Source organism: Crassostrea angulata, chromosome 9 (assembly GCF_025612915.1).
Source record: "Crassostrea angulata isolate pt1a10 chromosome 9, ASM2561291v2, whole genome shotgun sequence".
Taxonomy (NCBI): Eukaryota; Metazoa; Mollusca; class Bivalvia; order Ostreida; family Ostreidae; genus Magallana; species Magallana angulata.
Genome location: NC_069119.1, coordinates 5,941,144 through 5,950,586, shown reverse-complemented (window position 1 = coordinate 5,950,586; position 9,443 = coordinate 5,941,144). Strand labels below are relative to the sequence as shown.

Genomic DNA, 9,443 nt, shown 5'->3' with positions numbered 1-9,443 from the left:
ACCCCCTCCCTCAACACAAACAAGCATTCTTTTTCTGTATTAGCTGTTCGTAATAATTGCAGTCAATTTTTCAATTGATATGTATATTACATGTATTATTATTTATTTTTTTATTGTTATCATACTGCAGTTACCGTTACATTAAAAAAGAACTTCATTAAAGATTTAATTACGTAGCAACTGTTAGGATCTTATCATAACTTTCAACGTATAACTTTTTTATATATCCACTTTTTAATCATTTGTATTTAATATAATTAAAGTTTTTGATATTTTAACAAAACAGTACTCATGCAATCCCTAACATGTTTCCAAACAGTGTATGTCATTTGACAGATGATATAATATATAGGCATAACACGCGCGGATCTAGAGGGTGAGGGGGTCGGGGTGGAACTCCCCCCCCCCCCGAAATTTGCATAGAAAAAATTAAAATATAACGTATAACGATTAATAAGAAAAATGATTTGACTGTTATTATCGATTAAATGAAAAGACCCCCCCCCCTCGAACAAAAATTCCTTACCCTCGCCTGGGGCTAGACTGTGCGATGAAATGCTGTTGACCTCACCGAGTTTGGCAATATGTGCCAATGATAAATTTATTGTAAAAATGAAAAACAATTTGACTTCTAGTTATATTAAATCGACAAAAACACTTGAAAATGTAAATATTTCCCTCTATAGTTTCAGTTTATTCTTTTCTTTCCATGCATCTAAGGCATCTTATACAATAGTTTTGTATTTTACTTATTCTGGTGTATCTTGAAGGGGCGGCGACTTAATCCTCCGAAAAGTTAAAGCTCCTTTGTCCAAATATATCTACAGAATATAAAATATTTGGTTAAAATTACTATGGATCTTTTTTTAAAAACCCAAAAAATATTAATAAAATTATAGTACATAAGAGTTTCATTTTATGTTTTAATTCAAAATTCAATATAAGTTTTTTGTTGAACTACGTAGTACATTGGGTTGAGTCGTCAGATTGTAATCAGTATACCACAAGTCAAGTAAGAAACCGGATAGGATTTCTGAAATTCTTACAGCTGAAAGAACTTTAATAAGAGACAAAGAAAAATTCCTTTTAACTTTTAAATAAAAAATTCTGGATCCGCGCGCCTGGGCCTATACTGTACGGTGAAATGCTGTTGACCTCACCGAGTTTTGGCAATGTGCCAATGATAAATGTATTGTAAAAATGAAAAATAATTTGACTTCTACTTATGTTATCGACAAAAACCCTTGAAAATGTAAATATTTTCCTCTACAGTTTCAGTTTATTCTTTTCTTTCCATGCATCTTTATACAATAGTTTTGTGATTTACTTATTCTGGTGTATTTTGAAGAGGCGGCGACTCGTGTCTCCAAAAGGTATAGGTGCATGGTCACGATTTTGGTCACATTCTATTTGTCTGTTTTTTATTATTTACAATGCTTTAGGAATGCATTTCTAATGATCAAATAAAATTTGAGAGTCAGTTATAGAGTTTTAACCTAGATACAGGGCTCCCAATTCTTTGTCATGTAAACAAGGCTCGTGCCCTGTTTTTGTTTACATTGGTTCAATATACCAGTTAAACATCTTTTTCAAGCTGATTTGTCTATCTACTTATTCATTTTAAGCATACATAAACAGTTTCTAACGTTTAACCCATTCATCTTCGGTATAAAACTGGAATAATTACTTCAACATTCAAAATGTAAACAAAATCTTTGTTTACATAGCAAAGAATTGAAAGCTCTATAACTCGCTTATAATTTAAATGACACTCAGATTTTGGTTGCCTAATAAAAATGCCACACTGAAACATTGTAAATATTAAAATCGGAAAGTAATTTTGACCAAAACCGTCACTTTGCCCCTTTAAGGCTCGTTAGTCCAAATATATCTATAGAATATTATATATAATACTTGGTTAAAGTGACTATAAAAATTAAAAACAAAAAATATCATTAAAATTACAATACATGTTTTAATTTTGTATTTTAATTCAAAATTTAATATAAGTTTTTTGTTGAACTACGTAATACATTGGGTTGAGTCGGCAGATTGTAATCAGTATACCACGAGTAAGAAACCGGGTCGGATTTCTAAAATCTTATAACTGAAAGACTTTTAAATTCGTTTAAAATTCATGGTAATATAGTACAATTTGAAAATTTAAAACGATGATTAAATTTTGAATATGGTGTTCTTTCATTCACGTTGAAAGCTTGACGCGACGCGCACCTATTGTAATATTCACAGCTTTACAATTATATACATGTATATACCCGATAATAAACTATACCTGTTGCAAAAGAATAAGAACATATCGTTTCATGTTTTACATCTAAGACAGTTTATGATAAACTTAAATAAGATGAATATTTTGAAGTAAATTTAGTGGCCATCATTAGACAGAAATAGAAGGTACACAAATGCTGAATGCCTCACACCATGCGCTGATCTAGAGAAGGGGGAGGGATCGAGGGGTCTTGCACACCCCCCCCCCCCCCTCCCCTCCATTTTGGAAATTTCAATTTATATAAATTCATTTTCCATTGTGAATAAATAGGCCCTAACAAATATTGATATCCCTCACACAGCCTCATGTATCGTCAATAAATGCGTTAATTAAAAATCGCTCATTTGAAAGAGTTTCGTAAAATGGACCGCATGTAATTTATTTCTTAGAAACATAACCCTATCAATATTTTATCGAAGTGTAGTACTCTGCTTCAGCCCCTGGTGTTTGTTTCACCTAGTAAACAAGAGGAAAATAAAATGTCACCAACAATTTAAGTTGAAAGAATCGATAACTTTATTTATCACACAAAAATACCCCCCCCCCCCCCCCCAAAAAAAAGAGCTACATTGAAAGCCCACGGCTGGACCTCAAACTCTGTGTAATTGTACTTACATGTACACGTTGATGTACAAGGTACTACATGTACAATGTACTACATGGAGAAATAAGCTGTTTCTTCTGTGTTATAAGAACAGTATTGATAATTTACGTATTTTTTAAAATATCCCTTGGTGGATAAGATACCTGGTAATGATTCAGAGGCAAATCTAAATATAGAAAATAAAATGCTTTATTTTGTTTTTTTTATGAAGGTTGCTGCATTTAAGAAAGAAATTTACATAAGAAGCCTATGTGGGTTATACATGTATTTTTCTGCAATAATAGCTAGCTTGATGCCCGCATGATACACAATAAAATGCATTTTCTTGTTTAAATGTTTCCAAGAATCGGCAAGTCTGTTACAAGAATATCGTGAGAAGGGTTTACTTGTAAATCATGATGAAAATGTACCACTTATAAAACGGTTCCTGAATATGATAATACATTGTACATCTGCTCTAGTGCTGGATTATGTAGCGCACCCATTCAAGAGACCACAGCAAGTTCCCGGGGACAGCAATTGTTTGTGCAACCGCATTACACAAACCTGAACCTGAACCTGAACTTTATTTATTTTACAACGATTGATAAGCAAGTTCTACAACTTATATTAATATCTCTCGTTGGCACGGATGTTAGCGCGAGGGGGACATTGGTGTGGGAAGAAGCCGGAGTACCCGGAGAGAACCCACGTGTCCAAGCGGGCGACCGCCATACCCTATCACATACAACCACTGTCGATCACGGGTATCGAACTCGGGTCGCAGCAGTGACAAGCGAGTGCGTTGTCCACTACGTTACTTGGACACCTACTACGCAGATTAATTATCCCCTAAAACACCTTTTTTGTCATATCCATTCATTTAACAGAGCAACCCACAGATGCTCGTTCTCATTGCCGGAGACAGTTTCAGGACTTGTTAAGACTTAACTTTATTCAAATCAACCTTACTGAAACCAAAACAATGGGTAAACAAAAATTGTCAGGACTTGTCTAAATGCATGTACACTCTGATGTTGAAATAGATATTGATAAGATAAGTGTTTGTTTAATTTTACCCATGGGCGGAAATTGTTCAAAGGTCTTCGTTTTTCGAAGAGCAAAATTTTACTGAATTTTACAACTCTTGATTTTCATCGATTGGATCCCCTCTTTGCCAAATTAATGGATCCGCCTCCGTTTTTAGTAATTTTACTAATATGTAAATTCTAAAATTTTCCAGGGAGTCCAGACCCTGCCCCGACCCCAACCCCCTCCCAGATTCGCGCATGGAGAGAGCTGTTCTATGTGTGGCTTGAGACGATGAGCCATAGAAGTTTTGTTCAGTGTATTTACAAAATATCAATGCAACACAAATGCTTGTGTACAATACTTAAGTTTGCAGTCAAGACATTGGAGTTATCGCTCTTACACTCATTTTGTCGTTCAAATCCTTCACCTAGATATTGCTTGTTTTACAATAAAATGTAGCTCTCTTACAAACATTTGCTACCGTTCATTCGACAGAGAATATGACCAGGGACCCGTGCGCATTCTGTGTAATGTGTCGGCACAGAAATGCAATGAAATTGATAAAGAATTGTTAAATAAATACTAAATAATGTAAATTAAGAAAAAATGTAGAACATGTTTTCTATGTGTAATGTGTGAATTGAAATGTGCACAGTACTTTAAATGAAAAAAAAAACAATTTAAATTATATTCCCTTACAGCTTTGTGCCAAAAAAATGACATCAGCAACTTTAATGAAACCCACCTGCTGAAATATCATGTTACTGGCATGAACATGTATATTATTCAGATTATGAAAAATGAATCGATCCATAAAATATGTTTTTCAATTTAGAATCAATGACCTGTTTATTTTTTTTTTACTTTCCATATACGCTGTATACCAATTTCCATACATTATTTATGTTGCTACATGAATTATGCAAGGCACATATTAACCCACTTACCCATAATATAATTTTATGTTTGAGAAGACATTTATTTTATATTCCCTAAACGATCGTAGAAAGGACATATACATGTATAACGCCCTAATTTAAGGAGATACACAGGGGAGTCACGAGGTATATAAACGCATGGCCAATTCTGTTTTCTTCAAACATTAACAATTTTCATTTTCCAACAGCAAGCAGAAAAATACAGTACTCACTAGCGCCAATAAGCTGGCATTGATAAAACTATTGGAATTAGAAATAGCCTGTATAATTCTTTTAATTCAAATTTTATGATACAAACATATTAATTAGCCAATTGCTTTTGCATACATCACACGTTTTCAAAGGTACAGTGAGAGAGAGAGAGAGAGAGAGAGAGAGAGAGAGAGAGAGAGAGAGAGAGAGAGAGCGATAGCGAGCAGTCTAGTGCGAGTTGATCACATAGCCTGTATAAAATGATAAAATGAATAATTATTTGTTTGAATTGAGAAATATTGGAAATAAAGAGAAAACACGATACATTTGAAGAAATATGTATGCTTACACGTAACTTTATTTCCTAATTAATATCTTGAGTTTGTCAAGTGCAAAGAAAGCATATGACAATTAAGTGTATAAACAATCGAAATCATTATGTATTGCATATCTGATACAATTTTTATATACAGTGTTTCTATAGAAAAATATTAATGGCGTACACCAAAAATTAAGATGAATTGTGATGCATGAAAAAACAGATAATTTGAGACCTTGAAAAAAAATGCACATTAAAATCTTTTTACTGTTTTTATTACCCGTGATTTGATATTTATCACACACGAAGAAGATGATATCGCGATAAGAACTTTGCGAACTAAATAAGTACATGCATATTGCATAAACGATAGAAAGCTTTAGGAATAAATTACAGTCTTCATGTACATTATTCCGCCGGAGGTTCTGACACGTCTTTTGCTTTAAACGTGCACTGATACACTAAGCCCCGTGAACTCACTGCACCGGTGTTATGACCTCGAACTACAAAATAAGTCAATGGCCTCTCCCTCCTGCCAGACAGTCTATCGACCCCCTTTTTGTGACATAAAGAGAGTTTTTGGTGTCTAATGCCCTTACATTATGGAATATCGTCTATCGAGCCGAACAAGGGTCGTAACTTCTTCGACATGTGACGATATCGTTTTATTAGCATTCTGGTTTGTGCTTCTTGTATATATAGACTATAGTTAAAGGAAAACAAGAAAGCAAGTCCCGCAACTCCTGGGCTAGGGGGTGCAGCAATTCATCTAGTTTTTCATAGTTTCTGATGTTTGGAAGGCGTGTCTGTATCTGTTTGAATTAAAACAAAAATTACATGGGAAGAAAACAACCCTGTATACAGTATATCATTGCAAGTAGAATATTGGTACTGTTGACAGATTTAATATCAGAATGTTCAAATAACAAAAGTCTATATTTTCAATTTTTCTTACAAAGGATAAACACATTGTGTACCTCAAGTTTAATATTAGGACGGTCTGGATTTACAGTGATGGTTGTAGTGTCTGTGATCTGTAGGTCCTCTACAAGTTCTTTGATTGCTGGTGGTGTTGCTGTTGCTGTCATAGCAAGATGCACAGTGTCTGGTAGGGGGAAAATACATACCAACTCGGACAACTTCTTGAATGCTTTGCGAAATGACATTCCCCGAAAAAAAAATTGTGGTATGCATGAAAATTAAATTTTCTTTGCGTGACATACCTATATATTGTAATGTTTAAAATGTTAATTCCTTTAAAAACTTGATAATAATTGTTATTATTTATTAATGTCACATATGTAATCTACTTCCTGTTTATCCAGCAAGAATGTAATGGACAATTATTTTAAATAATTATATATAATCTAAATTTTATTAATTTATTTCAATAGTCAAGCACTTAATGCTAGGTTATATTTTTAAATGAGTAAATGCACACCATTCTGACACCATATGGACTTCATCAATCACAACAGCACAGATTCTCTGCTTGAAAAAATTGGTCATCAAGGGTCCTTAAAGGAGTAACAGGAATATTGTATATTAAACATTCATAATGTACATTAAACACATCCAAACGATTGTTTGATTGAAAGGTTACATATTTAAACATTAGCATTCCTGCACATCTATATGCTTAATACATGAATGTATTAAATGATTTATCACATGATGAAACCTTTATCATTTACTTAGAAATACAAACTGATCTGATGCAATGTCCATTAAATGCATTTTATGGGAAGTAAAAGCTGAGGTCTCGGCAACTACCAGCTTTAATTTTACACTGACTCGTACAAATTCCGTTTTTTATGACTAAATCATTTTATAGCTCATTAGTAAATAGAAATTTTGAACTAGGAAAGAAATATATTAGTTACAGATTTATGATATCTAAAACAAAAGAAAGTTTCTCCCGATTCAGCGATATGAAAGCACAATTAAAGAATTTTATGTTCCGTTATGAGATCAGCAAGCTTGTTGTAAGGACATGTATTTGCATTTAAATAATAATTTCATTCTTTCTCCGACCAATGTGGGTCTTTATTCTATTCCTGGTTCCGTGGTACTAATCGGATACAAATCATAGACTCCCGGCCCTATAAACTCCCGGGGCTCCATCCTCACCAAGCTAGCTAAGCCAGCCCCTTGAAAGATATCCCATGCAACGAAATATGATGATTGTCTTACCTTCTTGCCAGGCTAGCTAATCATGCAAATGATCAGGTGAGGTCACTCTTCGAATAGCGAATAGAATTCTGTGGGCAGTTTGCTATTCAGATTACCGTAAACATGCTAATACTCATAAATTCAAAATTATTTATAAACTTCCCTTTTTAATTGAAAAAAACAACAGTTTTATAGCATAAATTATTACTTCCTGACCTGAACATTGGAACAATTAGCTAGCCTGGCAAGAAGGTAAGGCAATTATGATTTTCTGTTGAATTGGGTTTACACGGCCATTAACAGGCTTAGCTAGCCTGGAGAAAATATGAAATTTCGTATGATACAATTATAATGGGATATCTTCTTATTTTTTATATCAGTTTGGTATAAAGATAATGATTTAAAGACTGAGTTTATTACACTGTTCATTCAAGTGATGCTTGTCTTATTTTTAAGCATTTCATGTTTATTTTAGGATATGTTTAGGACACAACAAGCGGTAATAATAATTTGATAATTTGTTAGATAGAATGTTCTATCGTTAAAATGACAGATGTCCTATGGACCCGGTTTAACGATAGAATTCGTCCCATATACTCGCTTCGTAGCAAATGAAAAAAATATATCGCCCTGTATCTCGCCTAAATTTTCATATGATTGATCTCAAATACCTTCAATGTTGCTCTTTTATAATTCCATATTACCACATTAACCGTTTTTGCAACGAAATCGCTGCCACTTTAATCATCGCATTTGAAAATTCGCTGTTTATGGTCGCCATGTTAACAATAAAATCCGAGACATTCCGAGTGCGATATTTGACAAAATGGCAGGCAAATTCAAACGCGTATTTTGATAAAATGCCTTGTTACGACTCATCAAATGGATATTTATGTGGACTAAACTACATATGCATGTTCAAAAAGGTTTGTAATGTATAAAAACGTGTTTTTTCTTTGCAGATTATTTTTAAACTGATCCGCTTCGCGGCTGCTACATTGCAAGTATATGGGACGAATTCTTACTGTGACCTGAGCGTAGCCTGGTCACGGTAAGATTATTTTTTCTATTAAATTGTCTGCACCGCTTGATGTGTTATAGGACCGACGACATCCAAAAAAAAGAATGCAATGCTTATATGTATATACTTGTTGGTGTCCATTTTTATGAAATAAAATCCGAAAATAAAAAACCGAAATATGTTTATCGTCCCTGTAGAGCCATTATATGGGCTCTTAGTCTGGGATATGAAACATACATGGAGTAACCATGTTAGCAAGTTATTTAGTTCGCTTCCGCGACTTAAAATCAGGGATGGGGTAATTGAAAAAAGTATTTGTAATTGAGTGTAATTAATTAGTGCATTTTTCAAAATAAGTGAAAGTAATTTGTAATTGAGTCTCCCTTCAATTACAAGTAATTGAATGTATTTAAATACATTCCAAAAAATATCAAGTATTTTCAATTACTTTTCAATTATATTTCAGTTACTTTTTTCAATGTTAAAAGTATAAAAACCTGTCATAATCAGTTCAATTCTCCATTAACTCTAAGCAGTACATTTTATCAGTACAAATAAATGCAAACAATCATATGCATGTAAGGTTAGCAGAAGAATTACAGACATATGCATGTTCAAAAAGGTTTGTAATGTATAAAAACGTGTTTTTTCTTTGCAGATTATTTTTAACAGACTTAAAATCGACGCGAAGCTGATCCGCTTCGCGGCTACTACATTGCAAGTATATGGGACGAATTCTTACTGTGACCTGAGCGTAGCCTGGTCACGGTAAGATTATTTTTTTCTATTAAATTGTCTACACCGCTTGATGTGTTATAGGACCGACGACATCCAAAAATAAGAATGCAATGCTTATATGTATATACTTATTGGTGTCCATTTTTATGAAATAAAAT

General features: G+C 33.5%; 1 long non-coding RNA gene across 1 annotated transcript; it reads left to right on the top strand.

The window, feature by feature from the left end:
• The first annotated feature begins 5,899 nt into the window (after positions 1-5,899).
• Positions 5,900-9,443, top strand: LOC128164338 (uncharacterized). The gene is made up of 3 exons (XR_008240930.1): positions 5,900-6,033; positions 8,489-8,577; positions 9,206-9,443. It is a non-coding gene; the product is annotated as an uncharacterized LOC128164338 (long non-coding RNA).